Here is a 13,153-nt window from a genome sequence, read left to right as displayed (position 1 = left end):
ATGGTCAGGACTGAACCATGAGTAATTTTCAGAAAATGGACGAATTTATTCATCCTGCAGGTTCAATGGCTTAGAAACTGGTATCATCCAGCCCTCAAACAAATTCCTTATTGCAATAGCACGCAAGTTATATCCTAATCAACCAAGTGCAGATCCAGGCATTGCATGAAGAGTTGGCTTGTGAGATAAAAAGTCACTGAAGTGCCTGGTTTCTGAACCTATTGAGAAATTATCAGTAGTATTAGGAAAAGGTAACATAAGCATAATCCTGTGCTTAATTTCTGGTTATTAACCAACAGGACAATCAGAAATCCTTTGGATCTATGTTGGAAAACTACTGTTGACAAACTTCAGGAAGTTAGGCAAAACTTTTGCTTTAAAATAGACTCCATAACAAACTGAGACCCTTAAGAAACTTATTTCTTGGGATGTCTAGAGGATATTTTCTGAGAGTTGATGTTTAATTTGTACCAGACATTTTGTGTACCTCTGAGGCTGTTTGCATATTGCTCATTCGGTGTTAACTTCATTGCCCACTCCTTACAGGGAAGACATTAATTAACGTGCATCCTCTTCAAATATTCATGGGGAGAGGATTCCTACCCCACAGGTTTTTCACTTAGTTTTCTGCCGATGTCATGCTGGAGATGTCAGTGGACCCAGACCCACCCTTGGCATGACTGCAGATGCAATTGCAGGAGCTGAGAGGAGCAGTGTACTGAAGACAAAGCTCCACTGGTTTTCAGGAGAGTGAAGCAAGTCTTATTAGCAGCTCTTAGTGTGACATTTGGGAAAGCCATTTAATTAACAACTCTCTCTATTTCCAACCTGATAATGAAGCTAGCACTGCATTTTCTTGTGGAAGGAAACATCATTTTGAGGGGTTCTTCACCAAAGAACAAGGAGTGGGGGAGCTTGGGCTCTGTGTGGTATTTTCTGTGTTACCCTGGCTCCTTTTCCTGCCCAGGCAGCCAGGTCTGAAGCAGAGAGGCACAGCATGTGCTGAACTCTCCTACAGAGATGCTGGATCCCATCCCAAAACTGAAGATCTGAGTCCTGTCATCATGCAACCCCATTAATTTGCCTTTTTATTCTTGCTGTGGCAATCTGAGAAGGCTGAGGCAAGTGTCTGCAGAGATGCAGAGGGGGTGAGTCACACAGAGCCTGGGGGTGACAGCAGAGACCCTTGCGTGGGGTTAAGGGCAGTAGGGAGGTTTCTGGCTGGCCACAGAACTGAAGTGGGCAGGTGTCAATGAGTCAAGTGAAGGTTACAGCAAAACACAATCTCTGAAGATGAAATCAGTGAGGTTGCTGGTAACACCATGGGGTTTTATGGGTCAGCTTGAAGCTTCGATTTCCTTTCCATACCCTCCCACAACTCATTGACAGCCACACTGCTCATGCCCTTCACTTTTTCTCTTCATTCACTTTTGCTAACTAAACTAACTAATTTTTCACCCTTTGTACACTTACACTAGCTAAATGTTTTAGGTCTCTTGTGAAACCAGCAGATAACAGTACTGTGAGGTTTCTTTCATAAACTGACCAATGGGAAATTAATGAACAAAAACATAATACTATCACAGGACCAGCTGAATGGAAGCATAGCAGGCAGGGTGCTGCTTTTTAGGGGAAGAGTGGGCATCCTCCCCTGGCTCTGGTTCAGACAACGTTCAGCATGACATTTCAGCTCTGCACCACACATCCCCGTCTGTAACGCAGGGTTAATAATGCTGGTTTTCCTCATAAGGATAAGGATATGGTGAGGAGAGAAGTTAAGAACTCAACAGAGTGATGGGGCTGATTAATTTGAAGGTAGGTATAAGACAATCAGGGACTGCAGAGACCTGGAGCAAACCCAAAAGATGGGTTTTTTTCGGGGTAAGATTTGTCTCTTTATTAACTCCTAGCATAACAGGACTCTGATCCATGCAGGTTCCCTCTCTTTTTATAATACACGTAATAAGTGAAAGTACTTCATATTAATTAAGAGCAATTTCCTTGAGAAGGAGTTTTGTGAAAACAGACCTATTTATAAACACAGAATAATGTATCCAACTTCTCTCAGTTAGTTCAAAACGATTCATAGAAACTGTACTGCTGAGAGACTCAGAGGCTGGCTGACATTATTATATAATGTGTCTGCTTTCTTTGGAAAAGTTATATTTGTGTTGAAGAAAAGTAACACTGAAAATATCACCCAAACTAAAAAGCTTCTCAGTGGGAAAAATATGTTGTTGTTGCTGGAAGAGAACTTTAAGCTTTTATTTTCACCCATGACCTAACTTAAATGTGAGCTTTAGAAACTTGGCCTATGTGATTCCACATTGTGTTTTTGATAAATTACAATTTCATGAAAGTTGCAACCCAAATGTATTCAATAAACTCCAAAAACGTGGGAGGTAAATATGTTTTGAAGCAATATTGACCTGACACTGGCTGATGCTGCCACAAACATATCTGTTACTCCATGACAAGTCCCAGTGGGCTCTGATCAGATGACTTCAGTGGGGGTGAATTGGGAGCATGTCCCACCCAGGGATCAGCCTGCAGCAGGATGGCCTGCAGGACCCATGCAGCCCTGAGTGGTGACCAGAGGTGTCCAAATGGCAGTGGACCATAAAGATGTCCACACAGCTTTAAAAATATTGGAGGGTCTTCAGGTGTTACTGCCCTGTTCCCACTTAACACCGTTCCTTGTCTGGAAGAGATAAACAGCAGCAGAGGCTGGTGGGTGCTCTGGTACCAGTTCTTCTATTTCGGTATTACAATGCTGCATGATGGGGCTTGAAGTAGGCTGGAGACTTCCCACTGGAAATAAATTTGGGAGCTCACTTGCTCTGTTTCACCTGCAGACTGGTGGGAGCAGAGTGCTCATGAGGTGGCCAGTGACAAGCCACACCCAGCTGCTGGGCAGCAGCTGCTGCCCTCACAGTTGCTGAGCTGAACAGCTGTTCCACAAGGGCAGAATCTGTACTTCCACCAACACATCTTGTTTAAAACAGTAAAACTTCTATAATGTGTCCAAGCCTCAGTAATTACCAGCTTATCTCTAAACAGCTAATAATTTCATTTTACTTCTAAATGAAACTCTGAGGTGAGCCAGAAAAGGTTTTCATGACCTTTCTGCACACACACAACTGTTCCTATCTATGTGCCACAAGGAATGTGCAGGAGCATGTGCAATGCTGCCTAAGACTTAGCTGAGTCCATCAGCACAGCAGACGTGTGGACAAACTCCATAAATGGCCAGTGGAGCTCATGAGATGCTTGTAGAATACAGAATTCTTCACTTAAAAAAAAAAAAAAAAGTTGCACCCAGAGAAGACCTCGGAGGGATGGGGGCTTCAGTGCTGTGACCCTGTTAAAAATTGGGTCTGAAAAGAGAGAGCCTCAAACCGAAAGGTGCACTGATGGAAATCAGGAGTATCGCGTTGCGGGCTGATTAACACCCATGACATCTAACATCCTGTCTGCTGCTGGAAAGGAAACATGCTGTAGGCGTCCCAAGGCTGACGCTCATGCCTGCCATGTCCCCCGTGCTGCTGCTGCAGGCTGGGCAGCGCAGCCGGCACTGTGCCGGACATGCAGACCACTGGCACCCTGGGCATCCGGAGCCTCCATCCGGGACCCTTCCATCCTCTGCAGCATGAGGCAGCCCCAGGGGTCTCCTGGGGCACCTGGTCTGCTAGCAAGCATTGCTGTCAAGGACTTTTCCCCATCACTCAAACAGGATTGTCCTCAGAAATTGCTCAGGTGTTCCCAGCAGAGCACAGCTCGGCCCAGGCCAGCCAGCCCTTGCCAGCAGCATCTCGACACCATCTGGAAACTGGCACAAGCTGGACATCCCCAGCTGGAAGCTTGGATAGGGTCTCCTTTGCTTGGCAGGGTGATGGCCTTGGACAGCAAAAATGTGGACTGCCCCATGCCAGGTCACCACGGAACCAGGCTTGTGCCAGTATTGCCGTGGTCGGTGTTTAGCACCTGCCCAGTCAGCAGGTGAGGACACTGTGAAGAACCACCCTCTGCCCTGAGCCCAGGGTGTGGGCAGGGCCCAGCCATGCCAGCAGTGCAGCCCTGGTCTGTTCAGCTCCCTTCTCCACTTCCAGCCAAGAAAGTGAGTCTATGCTCATCTGCATAGACTCACTCCAGTGCCCCAAGATGACCCAGGTGGGACTCCAAGCTAAAGCCAGAGCAAAGCCAGAATAAAGGTTTCAGGCTGAGGAAAGTTTGACGTTTTCCTTTTCCACATTCCTTCCAGTCCCACATGATTTCCTGCATCCTCAGAGAAAATTCACTCTGTTGTCTTCCTTGGCATCCTCCCAGAGAAGAATACTGAGATTTATGGGTAAATGAGAAGCAGATGGGAGCTGAGTCCTGTTGTTACCCCAATGCAAACCATGGCATGTCCTGCATTGGCAAGTCCTTGTGCAGCCCACTTAGGCCAGTGGCAAGGGAAACCCATGAGATCAGGAAAGACAATGGGCTGCAGGGACATCTCAATGCTATGAGAAGCCCCAGGGTTGAGTTGAGCCACCAAACACTCATCTTCCCCTTGCTCAGGTTTGCCTGAAGCAGTGCCTGTTCCCTGACAGGGAGTCTTTGGTGTTTATGGAAGCTAGGAGAGCCAGGCAAGTCTCATTTTATCAGGGTGAGGCGTCTCCAGGTTTGTTTGGAGATCAGCTTTGAATTGTGCCATGATGTCAGCCTGTATGGACTATTTTGCCACCAGCAAGAGTGGATCCAGAGGGTTTCCTCCCACTCTCTGCCTGTGGTCTCACATTTGGTAGTGTTTTTAAGTTCAGTCACAGAGTTATGCAGTGCTTCTACTGGCAGGCAAGCTCCTGCTAACCAGGCCTAGGAATACCTAGCTCCCAGGTTTATCCAAGCATGGGTGCCTGTAGCCTCACATGGCTGTGAGGGACCCAGAAGGGCTCTGTCCTTCAAAGAGCCCAGGTTAAAATGTGTAAAAATGCTCAGACAGCTCTTACTGCGTGCGTGACACATGCTACTCCCACTCTTTCTCCTTTCCACACATCACCTCCCACAAACAGCACCTTTCCCTTCAGTCTCCACACAACCGGTTAATAGTTAAATGTCAACCAAAGCAGCAAAACCTTTGCAGTTCTCGGCAGGCCTGAGCTCCCTGCTAGCACTCAGCTGGCACAGCAAGCAAGGGCTGGGGAGGAAGCAGTGTATATGTGGGTGTGCTCTTGTGGCACGAGAGAAGGGGATTACGGGAGCATCATCCATGTTTTTCATTCTGCATGTCACCCTGCCACCTGACCTGCAGAAGAGGAGTGAGCTAGGCAGGCAACAAGCAGATAAAGCTTCAGCTGGCTGATGAAGGAGAACCTTCTTATGCCTTGGAGGTGTGCCTCACACTGTGTGCTCACTCTGACTCTGCTCTCTTTGAGGTCCCTGAAGATTTGAGTGTTACCCGGTATGGGAACCGGGTGTCAACGAGATAGAAAATACATCTGCACTCCTTAACCCTGCATGAGGGAGGGCAGACTGGAAGGCACAAGATCCCGAGTTGGTCTCAGCCCAGTTCACTTGAGGATTTGCAGACATGGAGGGGCCCACAGCTCGCAGAGGTGAATATCCTTTCTTCAGGGCAAGTGCAGGTGTCTGTAGGCCACCCAAGCCAATGGAAGGCCCTGGTGTACTGCAGACTGGACCACATGTTTTGAGTTTTTTTCTGTGGCAACACAGACCTGTCATAGTCTCAAACACCATCCTTTTCTCTCTCTTCCCAGGCAGCAGTCACTTCCTATTGTCCCCTACTGGAAAACTAAGTGTCAGGCCCCCAGCCTACAATTAGATCTTTTAAAGCCCAGGCACTGAAGGAACCAGGGCTGGGGTGCAGTCACAGTAGTTCCACTGCTCCACATATATTGGTGGATTAATAAGAAGAAATTAAGTGGAAATTAATTAATCCCATAAAGGTGTGACCTGAGGAAATGCTGCTGGTTTTGGTACATGAAGGAAGGAGCAGTTGCTTAGATTTCAAGCATCCAGTGAAAAGCAAGGGACTTGAGGAGCTTCCAGGGGAGGATAAAGTATATCTTGGTGCTTCCCATGCCACACTCATACATTTATGGATGGACTATTTAATTTTACATCAGTTACAGCCATAAAAGCAAAATTCCATTTACTTTAATGTCAAAATGGAGTCTTACTGAGTTGTCTACCTCTGGCTAGGAGGAGGGATTTTAGCCAAACTCATTGCATCTCTTTCCTAGTAAGCAATATAATCCAGCAGGGAAAATAGAGAGAGAAAGAGACGGGGGGGGGGGAGACAGAAAGAGAGAGAGAGAGAGAGAGAGAGAGAGAGAGAGAGAGTCAACTATTGTATTTCTAAACCTCTTGTTCTGTCTGACCCCAAAAAATTCATCCAGGATGCCTTAATTCTGTCCTCACTGTGCACCCACTCTGTGCAAGCCCTTAAAAATGCTCTTGGTTAAAAAAACTTGTCTACTCTGTGAGTCAATCTCTACACTCTGTATCTGTATACAGGAGTTTTATCAACATTAGTCTGCTAGGCTATGAATTTAGGTTTCCTTGGGACTGCAGGTGTAAAGTTTCTGGGGCCCCTGACATCCCCAGAGTCATGGGAAAGCTGTCCCCACCTCTCCTGCAGCCAAAGGTCCACAGCACCCCTGTCCACTAGTATCTGCATGGCCCATGGCACCTGGCCTCAATTTTCCTAAGGAATAGCACAGCTCTTTTATCCTCTGAGTGTCCATGGTCTGTATCTTGTTTTAATTAAGGTGGATGATGGAAACTGGAACAGGTAACTTGTTTTAAAGCATCTTTCAGGTGTTTATTACCCAGACAACTGATGGTAAGGAAGCGTTTATATACTGAAAGCTTGATGTGACCTTTGGATATATATAAAGCAATTAGCAGAAGTAAAGAGATTAATTTTATGTTAGAAAAGTGTTTGAAACATTGGGACTGAAGAGTGTCTGACACACTGGTGTCTGTATTTTTAAAGGATTTGAAAACTTGATGAAACTGCAGAAAGATCCCTTAAAAACTGTGGAAGGGTTTGAGAAAGCTCTGCAGAACGAATCGCAAAGATGTTAGCCTGGGTAACATAGTAAAAGGAAGATTAGAAGACGACTCAGGTTAGGTGTGGATGTGTTCATGTAGGAGAAACAGCTGAAAGATGGGGCTCTTGGAAGTTGCTGAAATTGGTCTTAGGAGAAGAGGTAGCTGTGCAAACTGGGAAAAATAAAATGTGAAAATAACCATGCTGTAAATAAGCCATTGTGAAAGTTTGAACCACAGTGAACCACATATTTTTGGCTGGGTTCGCTCCAAGACTAACCAGATGAAATTCCAGTGTGCATATGCAGGCAGACTAGATGATTTCATGGACTATTTCCTGGCCTTGTGGATGAACCCATATGTTCATGCTACCTGTTTCCTAGAGAAAAAAGAAAAACATTTCTTCCGATTGACATTTCCTCCTCCTGCAATCCTCACCTAAGCACAGTTTCCACCAACCTCTTCAAAGTGTTGTTCACACAGTTCTGTAAGGCCCAGGCCAGATCTTACCCTTGGCCCTTCTCCCAGCTCAGAACATGACTCTGATGTATCACTTCCAGAGCTTCATTGCAGAAATTAAGGCCCAGTTGCAGGATGACAAAAGAATAAGCATCTGAAGGGACAAAACATAACCAGATGCATCTAGAGAGACAATTCCTCACTTTCTTGGGCAAGCAGGAATATTTAACTACAGACAGCCACACAGTTATAAGGTTTTCCACAGTTGTAGGTTTTGATCCATGGTGACCTTGGATCACAGCTTCCCAGAAACCCAGCAATGAGAAACCATCTCCCCTTTGCTAATAGCAGTAACCCTACTGATTATGTCTCACAAATATAAAGTAAAATGGATTTTCTTACCTCTTATATTTTTTCATATATCTTAAAATAATCCCCGAAACCCCCTGTCTTAAGTGTTTCTTGAAAAATAACAAAAAAACCCCCCCAAGAAACGTTGTAGTAGTTACAAACAGACAATGGGAAAATCCTGCACTTGACTAATTGTAGTACTGTGGCTGGGCTTTGTGTTTGGGGATTTCTCAAAGTTTAACTTCGGCGTGAGTGAGCTCAGAGCCAAACTGAAAGTGAAAGTCAATCTCTACTTGAAGCCATGCTGAGCCAATCACAGGTGAGCTGGGTAAATCTGCAACTCTGATTCTGACCCACACCAAAGCAATCAAACAGATATTTTTGGAGCTGGCTTGAAGAAGAAACTTGAAAGGAGCTTGATTTCCTCAGAACAGCTGCTCAAAATCTTATTTTTGGCAGGCTGCTGGGAACTTTGGTCCTGAAATTGGAAGAAATGTAAGAAGTTGTCTCACATTTTGAATAGCTGATGTTCAGCGGAAGAAATGCTATTTTTTTCAGTGAAAGAATTTTAGGTTCAGTTAAACTTTTCATGATGCAGAAGTAATTTATAAAACAGTTTCAATCTTCCCTTTGTTTTGTGAAGAGACAAACCTCATGCATTTTTCCTCAGCAAATTTACCATTTTGGCCCTGCTGGAGGCTCACATGTAGATAGGTGGCTGGAGGTAGCAGCACAGTCCAGTGGCTGCAGCTTTGTCCTCAGCACCTGCCTCATCAACATGGACCTGCTAATGGGCAAGTCACTGCCCCCAAGGAATCTGCCCACATCCTAACTTCAGAGAGCCTGCTTAGGGCACAGCTCTCCAGGCTGTTATGCTTAGGTATAAAAACATTTCCCAGGAAACTGGTAGCAGGTTCTTAATTTGAAAAGCTGGTAACCTTCTCCTTGCACAGACCTCAGGTACCTGCTGTGTCAGGCAGGAACCTGGTCCCTGTGTCAGCCACGGTGCTCTGATTTGGCTGAGGCCCAGGCCCTGTGCTCTAATAAGCAAGGTCAATAATATTCGTGCTGATGGTGAGATCAACAACAGCAGAGTCAATCAAGTGTGCCCACCCTCGGACCATAAACCCAGCCTTTCTATACATAACATCCTGGCACAGTAACTCTTCCTTATGGAAACAGTCAATTGACTCTTTGTAGAACCAAAGAAACAGTGAGGTTGGAAAATACCTCTGACATCATTGAGTCCAACCCTTCACTTGATACAGCCAAGCCCACCACAAACTCATGTTGCCAAGTGCCTCATCTGCACATCTTTTAAATACCTCCAGGGATGGGGACTCCACCACTTCCCTGGACAGCCTATTCCAGTGCTTGACAACTTTTCAGTGAATCTAGCACTTAAGCATCCATCAATGAGTTTCAAATCAGCCATCTGATACTTCTTGATATACATGAAGGGCACAAGCTTTCTCTTCAGGAGATCAACTTGCATAAAATATGTGCTTGTCCTGAGGAAATCATCGATATCCACTGCTCTTCCCACTGGAGTTCAGCCATGGGCAGGTCTCCTCCTCCTCCAGTTCTATGTTTCTGGTTGGACTGCCCCACTTGTAATAGACCCTAATAATACAGCCTCTGGTTCAGATGCTATCTGATGAGCAGATCTTTCAAAACAAATGGAAATGAGAGGGCCAGAATCTCTCTTTATTTTGAAGAAACTTTGAAATATAGTCCTTCAGGAGGACACTAAAGGTTGAAACGGAATTTTCCTGGACAGTCTTAGTGTGAGGAGGATTGCTAGCATAACTCCAAGGAAGTCAACAGCATAAAAAAGATAAAGTTCAGCATTTAAATGCATTTAATCTGCTTCACATATCATAGATGATTCTCTAGCCCATTTGCTGGGTAAAGTGCTAATTTTAGGGTTCCAGGTCTTGTTTTTCGTAAACTTCCACCCTGAGGGGAGTGATGGTTTTAGTCCTTTATCCTCACAAAAAAAAGAAACAAAAACCCACCACAAACAAACAAACAAACAAAAACAACCAAAAAAACCCCAACGAAAAAACAGCGCATGAGGAATCTAGGACACCGTAGATCATTATTCAGAAAATGCTGCTACTGTAAACAGGTGCCAGCTGGATGCATTGCAACCTAGTGTGTAATCAATCTGACCAGTGACTCTTAGCAAAACTTTTGCCCAGTGGACCAGGACAGCTCCTTTGTAGCAACAGAAGGAAAGGTTTTCTGTACCCTAGCAGGCACAAAATGGGTTATGAAGTATGATATTTCTGGCACCTGCTGTTTGGGGCTATTTTGTTTCTTCCTCTAACTGTTCTGCATACATGCATTTAAATTCTGTGTAGCTGCTCATACATGTAGTAGAAATGATGGCATCCTCCTGTGTCCTGCCCAGGTAATTGCGCTGCCTATTTAGAAAAGCACCACTACAAATCAGACTCCCTTTCCTTTTCCTATCAGCATTGGAGAAAGGGACATGGATCATTCTCCAGGACCCAAAGAATTTGGTTTGGTTCTTAGAAAGACCCTTTCCTTGGCAAAATTATCAGCCTAAGCTCTAAATTTTTTGGGGAAGAAAATATACTAACTTTTCTGAAAGACTTTCTGCTACAGTCCTGAACTGCAAAGACTCCTGAACACCCTTTCTCTTCTCACAGGTCAGTCAGGCCACTGCACTTCACTGACTTTTTCTTTCCTCCTACATTCAAATTGGAACTTTTTCATAAACCCCACACTTCTTAAATTAGTCAGGGGATGAATTAATTTATCAGTCTGAAGGTGTGGGAAATAACAACGGCTGTACCTACTGATTCAGCCTCAAGTGCGGTATTTGTCTTACTAATGGACAAAGAGCATCTTCTGCTTCCCATCAGTGCTATTCATGTCTGCTGAGAAGTGACTTATCAGAGAGAGATGACTGAAAAAGGACAGGAAAACATAAACATATTCTTATTAATTTCTTCTAAAAGCCAGTTCAGATGTAGTTTTTCATTTCCATTGTTTAGAGTAATATTAAAAGTTTCAGTTATTGTTCAGTTATTTTATTGTTGTATTAGATGCACCTCCCATGAGAAATTTCCCTATAAGGCATCCAAAAGCAGAATTCCTAAAATAAATTTGCAATGCCACTTTTGTGATACCATAGTATAAGGCTGTGGGGTTTTCGTGTTGTTGTTGTTTTTGTTTGTTTGTTTGTTTTTCTTTTATTTTCTTTTTTTTTCCTTTTTTTTTTTTTTTTTTTCCCTGCTGAGAAACACAAGAAAGAGCAGCAGTCTTTCCTAGTTCTTTGGAGTTTGTTTGGTGGTGGGGATTTTTTCCATTTATTTTTTTCCTGATAGGGCTACTGGAAATTGGAAATCTTGTCTTTATTTTTCTTGGCTGCTGCTTGGGTGGTAGAGGAAAGTGCCATCAGCTAGGCAACCCAGCTGACACTTAAAGAAGAAAGGCTGTGCCTTTAATGGAAGTTTTTCATGTATCTTCTTTAGCAGGTAGCACAAAAAGGTGTCATTTAAAGTTGCCTTTGAGGGAGAAATAGAGTAATTAAACACAGAATTTTGAGTATAAGCTCATTCAAGTATTTTCCATCTTGCTTATGTTGCATGAAAAAACTAATGCAATAAAAGAACACATTAATTCACTTAGTGAATGTCCCCATTCTTTAACATGACTGTATGCTGCTTTACAGAGAACAACCAAGGTGAGGATTTTTCTGTATATGGCTGAGAGAACTGAGTGATGTGAAAAGCAGAGGCTCTGCACAAAAAAGGCTCCTCTCCCTTCTAGGGCAGCAAGCTCACAGTCCCACTGCCAAGCCTAATGCAAAAGGGCAGCATATGTGTGATGGCTTGCATGGATTAGGCAAAAGTTTGTTAAGTGATTCTACTCAGAAAGGTAGAAGGTACCCAGAAGAATGTTCTGACTCCCTAGCAGCAATATTTCTTTTGAACTCTCTGCTCTTCTGCTCATAGGGACAGAAGCTGATGTACTGGTAAAACTGGAATTGTTACCAGTGTACTATTAGTCCAAATTTTCTAGGAAAACAATCTTTAATTAAATAAGAGACTCAATTAGCCTACTCCTCTATGCTTTTCTCAAGAATAAATAAAATCAATAAACTAGAGGCTTGGAAGAAAAACCTTACAAAGGCATGAGGTCTGCAACTATTTCTGAAACCAGTAGCATAATTTGCCATTAGAGACAGAAACCTGGATTAAGTGGTTCAGGAGAATGATCCAGCCTGCTAATTTCCTACATTCTTACGTTTTCTGTACACTAGTTTTCTCAAAATAAATGGCCCAAGCTGAAAACTCAGCTGTGTTCAAGGCTTCCATGAGCTGCTGAGTATTTGGGCATGGAGGTTTGCTGTGGTCATCAGTAGGGGCTTACCACCACCACACATCTTCACAGATCTTGGTTTCAATCACAACTACAAGCAGAAGTTCCAAAATAGCCCAAGAAAGGAAGTTCCCCAAGATGTTTTTAAAAGCAGGAAGTAGAAGGATGCTACTAAAGCCTCCAGGGCTAATACAAATGCTAGTTTCATTCATAGGGTATGCCATTCTTACAGAATACTTCTGTAACTCAGACTTTTTGGGCTTCCCCATCCTTAAGTATATTTAAAAGACAGTGTAAGGAGACTGTGTTTGGCTGGTCAGAAAACCACAGCCCCTGAGGATCAGACTACAATGAAGAAGCTTTCAGATTAGGCATTGCCTGGGGATTTGCCCTGTAGACACCTCAACACAGTCAACACAAAGAAAGAGCAGGGTAGTCCCCTTAAACAGACCCTGTATGGCTCAGAAATATTATTGATGTGAATTATAAATGTAGTCTGCATGTCTGCCCGGGATGTCCCTATTTTTCTTCCCCAAGTAAAAATGACAGAACTGTGTAAGCACACAAATGCTGCCTACCTGTGTATATGGATGTCTGCATTTATTGGGATTGATCCTGTTAGCTTTTTCCTTACACAGGTGTCTTGGTTTGAAAGACAGGTATCTGCTAGGGAGAGGCAGGGCCTCTCTAGGAATGGGGAATTCCAATCCCTTCCCTCCAAGTTATTATAATTTAGAAGATTAAAGAGGCTTTTCAGTCAGAGCTATGGGGAAAGGAATAACAGTTCTTTACTAGTAAATATAACAGGACAAACAAACAACAACAACTCCAGCAATAATAATAATAATAAACAGAACCAAGAACCTCGAGGGGCTTTGTTTCACAAGTCCGGGGCCATCTGATCTCTGGGGCCCCTCCCCAAGAGCACCAA

This window comes from Hirundo rustica, chromosome 3, assembly GCF_015227805.2.
Source record: "Hirundo rustica isolate bHirRus1 chromosome 3, bHirRus1.pri.v3, whole genome shotgun sequence".
Lineage (NCBI taxonomy): Eukaryota > Metazoa > Chordata > Aves > Passeriformes > Hirundinidae > Hirundo > Hirundo rustica.
The sequence above is the reverse complement of the archived record's forward strand: the minus strand, read 5'-3'. Positions refer to the sequence as shown.